Below are 6,000 nucleotides of genomic sequence, written 5' to 3' on the forward strand. Positions count from 1 at the left end.
AAACTCCCTCCAAAATTGAGGCGTGAATTGCGGACCCCTGTCCGAAACGGCGTCTGACGGAAGGCCATGAATTCTGAAAACATTCTCAATGATGATTTGTGCCGTCTCTTTAGCAGAAGGAAGCTTAGCGAGGGGAATAAAATGAGCCGCCTTAGAGAACCTATCGACAACCGTTAGAATAACAGTCTTCCCCGCTGACGAAGGAAGACCGGTAATAAAGTCTAAGGCGATGTGAGACCACGGTCGAGAGGGAATGAAGCGGTCTGAGACGGCCAGCAGGAGGAGAGTTACCGGACTTAGTCTGCGCGCAGTCCGAACAAGCAGCCACGAAACGACGCGTGTCACGCTCCTGAGTGGGCCACCAGAAACGCTGGCGAATAGAAGCAAGCGTACCCCGAACGCCGGGATGGCCGGCTAACTTGGCAGAGTGAGCCCACTGAAGAACGGCCAGACGAATAGGAACGGGAACGAAAAGAAGGTTCCTAGGACAAGCTCGCGGCGACGGAGTGTGAGTGAGTGCTTGCTTTACCTGCCTCTCAATTCCCCAGACAGTCAACCCGACAACACGCCCCTCAGGGAGAATCCCCTCGGGGTCGGTGGAGGCTACTGAAGAACTGAAGAGACGGGACAAAGCATCAGGCTTGGTGTTCTTTGAGCCCGGACGATAAGAAATAACGAACTCGAAACGAGCGAAAAACAGCGCCCAACGAGCCTGACGCGCATTAAGTCGTTTGGCAGAACGGATGTACTCAAGGTTCTTATGGTCTGTCCAAAGCGACAAAAGGAACGGTCGCCCCCTCCAACCACTGTCGCCATTCGCCTAGGGCTAAGCGGATGGCGAGCAGTTCGCGGTTTCCCACATCATAGTTACGTTCCGACGGCGACAGGCGATGAGAAAAATACGCGCAAGGATGGACCTTATCGTCAGAATGGGAGCGCTGGGACAGAATGGCTCCCACGCCCACCTCTGACGCGTCAACCTCGACAATGAACTGTCTAGAGACGTCAGGTGTAACAAGGATAGGAGCGGATGTAAAACGCTTCTTGAGGAGATCAAAAGCTCCCTGGGCGGAAACGGACCACTTAAAGCACGTCTTGACAGAAGTAAGGGCTGTGAGAGGAGCTGCCACCTGACCGAAATTACGAATGAAACGACGATAGAAATTGCGAAACCGAGAAAGCGCTGCAGCTCGACACGTGACTTAGGGACGGGCCAATCACTGACAGCTTGGACCTTAGCGGAATCCATCTGAATGCCTTCAGCGGAAATAACAGAACCGAGAAATGTGACGGAGGAGACATGAAAAGCGCACTTCTCAGCCTTCACATAAAGACAATTCTCTAAAAGGCGCTGGAGAACACGTGCGTGCTGAACATGAATCTGGAGTGACGGTGAAAAAATCAGGATATCGTCAAGGTAAACGAAAACAAAGATGTTCAGCATGTCTCTCAGTACATCATTCACTAATGCCTGAAAGACAGCTGGAGCGTTAGCGAGACCGAACGGCAGAACCCGGTATTCAAAGTGCCCTAACGGAGTGTTAAACGCCGTTTTCCACTCGTCCCCCTCCTGATGCGCACGAGATGGTAAGCGTTACGAAGGTCCAACTTAGTGAAAAACCTGGCTCCCTGCAGGATCTCGAAGGCTGAAGACATAAGGGGAAGCGGATAACGATTCTTAACCGTTATGTCATTCAGCCCTCGATAATCCACGCAGGGGCGCAGGGTCCCGTCCTTTTTCTTAACAAAAAAAAAACCCCGCTCCGGCGGGAGAGGAGGAAGGGACTACGGTACCGGCGTCGAGAGCCTTACGTTCGGGAGCCGACAGAGAGTATAGTCTACCCCGGGGGGGAGTGGTACCCGGAAGGAGATCTATACTACAATCATACGACCGGTGAGGAGGAAGGGAGGTGGCCCTGGACCGACTGAAGACCGTGCGCAGATCATGATATTCCTCCGGCACCCCTGTCAAATCACCAGGCTCCTCCTGTGAAGAGGGGGCAGAAGAAACAGGAGGGATAGCAGACATTAAACATTTCACATGACAAGAGAAGTTCCAGGAGAGGATAGAATTACTAGACCAATTAATAGAAGGATTATGACACACTAGCCAGGGATGGCCCAAAACAACAGGTGTAAAAGGTGAACGAAAAATCAAAAAAAGAAATGGTTTCGCTATGATTACCAGAGACAGTGAGGGTTAAAGGTAGCGTTTCACGCTGAATCCTGGGGAGAGGACTACCATCCAAGGCGAACATGGCCGTGGGCTCCCTAACTGTCTGAGAGGAATGTCATGTTCCCGAGCCCAGGCTTCGTCCATAAAACAGCCCTCCGCCCCAGAGTCTATCAAGGCACTGCAGGAAGCTGCCGAACCGGTCCAGCGTAGATGGACCGACAAGGTAGTACAGGATCTTGAAGGAGAGACCTGAGTAGTAGCGCTCACCAGTAGCCCTCCGCTTACTGATGAGCTCTGGCTTTTACTGGACATGAAATGACAAAATGACCAGCGGAACCGCAATAGAGACAGAGGCGGTTGGTGATTCTCCGTTCCCTCTCCTTAGTCGAGATGCGAATACCCCCCAGCTGCATGGGCTCAGAACCTGAGCCAGTGGAGGAAGATGGTAGTGATGCGGAGAGGGGGGAAACGGATAACGCGAGCTCTCTTCCACGAGCTCGGTGACGAAGATCTACCCGTCGTTCTATACGAATAGCGAGTTCAATCAAAGAATCCACGCTGGAAGGAACCTCCCGGGAGAGAATCTCATCCTTTACCTCCGCGTGGAGACCCTCCAGAAAACGAGCGAGCAACGCCGGCTCGTTCCAGTCACTGGAGGCAGCAAGAGTGCGAAACTCTATAGAGTAGTCCGTTATGGATTGATTACCTTGACATAGGGAAGACAGAGCCCTGGAAGCTTCTTTCCCAAAAACTGAACGATCAAAAACCCGTATCATCTCCTCCTTAAAGTTCTGATACTGGTTAGTACACTCAGCCCTTGCCTCCCAGATTGCCGTGCCCCACTCACGAGCCCGTCCAGTAAGGAGAGATATGACGTAGGCGATACGAGCTGTACCCCTGGAGTACGTGTTGGGCTGGAGAGAGAACACAATATCACACTGGGTGAGGAACGAGCGGCATTCAGTGGGCTCCCCAGAGTAACACGGTGGGTTATTAATTCTGGGCTCCGAGAGACTCGGAAGCCCTGGAAGTAGCCAGTGGATCGAGGCGGAGATTGTGAATATGTTTCGAGAGGTCGGAGACTTGGGCGGCCAGGGTCTCAGCGGCATGTCGAGCAGCAGACAATTCCTGCTCGTGTCTGCCTAGCATCGCTCCCTGGATCTCGACGGCTGAGTAGAGAGGATCCGAAGTCGCTGGGTCCATTCTTGGTCGGATTCTTCTGTTATGCAGGTGAGTGAGGACCCAAAAGCGATTCAACAGAAACAGAGTCTTTTAATGTCCAAACAGGGAAAACATAAATCCTCAATCTTTACAGGAGATGTCCAAACAGGGAAAACATAAATCCTCTATCTTTACAGGAGAGTCCCCCTTCTAGTAGTAGAGGAGAATAGCAGGGCTAGCGGCAACAGACTGCTGGTCCCTCCGGGTAGGCGCGGGCCGTAGAGGACAGAGACACCTGCTCACACGCAGCATCTGATGAAGAGGCAGATTACGACAGGACGGGACAAGGGCAAAGCAAACAAGAATCCGACAAGGACAGAAGCAGAAACAGAGAGAGAAATAGAGACTTAATCAGAGGGCAAAAGAGGAGACAGGTGTGAGAGAGTAAATGAGGTCGTTAGGAGAATGGGGAACAGCTGGGAGCAGGAACGGAACGATAGAGAGAGATAGTAACCTAATACGACCAGCAGGGGGAAACGAAGAGAAGAGAAAGCACAGGGACAAGACATAACATGACAGTAAATATACACTGCCTTTTAATAATAACAATGACATGTCTTACGTGGGCCAGTTGTAGGTCCACCATCAGTAGATCCAGCAGTTGTTTGAGTCTGTGGATCTCCTGCAGTTTTCTCTGGTACTCCATTGCTTCTGTGGCTCTCTCTGCTTCTCTCTGTCTCTCTGCTTCTCTCTGTCTCTCTGCCTCCCTCTGTCTCTCTGCCTCCCTCTGTCTCTCTGCTTCTCTCCCTCTCTCTGCCTCTCTCTGGCTCTCTCTGGCTCTCTGCCTCTCTCTGGCTCTCTGCCTCCCTCTGGCTCTCTGCCTCCCTCTGGCTCTCTGCCTCCCTCAGTCTCAGGATCTCAGCCTTCCACTCTTTCATTATACCCCTTTCTACTCTTCTTCTCCTCCTTTCATCTTTTAAAAGGGCTCTGAGATGGTATGTCTCAGACTGTAATTGTTCAATGATCTTGTCCTTCTCCGTTCCACCATTCCTCTTCTTCTTTTCCTCCTCCCAGAGGCACACTTGAAGTCTGTCCATCTCCTTCTTCTGATTTCGGGTCGTTTGATCCTTCCCCCTCAACTCAAGCATGTGGGCTTCCTTCTCTGTACAGGTCTTCTTCTCTTCTCTCAGGAAGTGAACCTCCATCTCTGCCTGCTTGTAGCTGGGAGCAAAGGAATGTCAACACATTATTTAGGAAGTGAACTCAGACAATTTACTTCAATATTACAATAATAATTCAACATCTACTCAATTAAACATCCTTTAATCACACAACTCACATAACTGTGACTTACAGTATGTGAATGTGATGGGTTGACTGTCCATCATGGCCAGAGGTGGGTAATGTGTAGCTCTGGTCCAGGGCGTTACGTACAGCTTGCAGACACTGAGCCTTCCTTCAGCAAGCCGCACATAATGCCCTGGACCAGAGCTAGGTTATGTGATGAATGACTTACAGACTGTTCCATATGATAGGAGGGGTAAGAAGACAGTCCCAGTAGGAGACGGAGATCGTCCAGAAGAATAACAACTCATGTACAAAAACACTGCAACACAAACAAGTTACAACGTGAAATCGCCTCTATCCCATTCAGCCTCTATCAAATTCAGACCGTAGAGGACAAAACTACATCTCCCATAATGCAGCACCAGTGGGCAGCTAACCGTCTGCATCACAGAAAGGCATGCTAGCTAGCAACAGCAGGACTTTTAGCACTCTGTAAACTATATTAATAACAATAAAACTCTGAAAGTTACATGTTTCAATAGTCTCACACTCCCTTATAACAATATCTACAGCATTAACATTGGGATGTTTTATTTATTTCACGTTATGGACTTCTACAAAGGAGTAATCTGCAACACATACCTTTCTCTCAGTGTTTTCTCAGACTGAGGAGAACGGGAGCTACGGGTTGTACCAGGGTGTTGACGCAAGCACCCAGATGAAATAAAATACATTTAATGAAACAAAACCTCAAGATGTTAACATCATTCAGCTATTGTAGTTCCGTACCTAACATAAACAGTAGCGCAACAATTGAAAATAGACACCAAAAGTAAATTTCCTGGCGATCATAGCGATCTGACTCCCCCCCTGCTGTCTGAACTTGGAATATTCCTGTTCGCGGGCTTGGGCCACTGACCCCCAACCTGGTTGTTCTGTTCTGCCTTGTTTACTATTCTAATCATTTGAAGTTTGATGGAATGACCTTTTCAACTCTACTACATTTATATGTAGATTATATTTGGGTTTTATATTTCATATTTGATTGATGATTAGGCCTATGACTTTTGATTCCTCTTTGGCTACCTTGCACCATATTGTCATCTCTCTTGCTATATCTTAAACTTTATGCCCTTAGATAAATTACAACATCATTATCTAAAGGGGGTGAATCCTCACTGCAGAAATAATAAATAGTGGGGAGAGAGTTGTGATTGTATGTTTGTTTGTACAGTTATGGCTGTAATGTTATTATTTTGTGTTCTCACTAAACACCCACATTTGTATTTGTGTGGGAAATGTTTGTAGGCTATGGTTGCTGTTTGTATTTCATTGAACTTTAGGCCCATACAAAGACAAATCACACAACATAGAAT

This window comes from Oncorhynchus nerka, linkage group LG27 (genome assembly GCF_034236695.1).
Source record: "Oncorhynchus nerka isolate Pitt River linkage group LG27, Oner_Uvic_2.0, whole genome shotgun sequence".
Taxonomy (NCBI): domain Eukaryota; kingdom Metazoa; phylum Chordata; class Actinopteri; order Salmoniformes; family Salmonidae; genus Oncorhynchus; species Oncorhynchus nerka.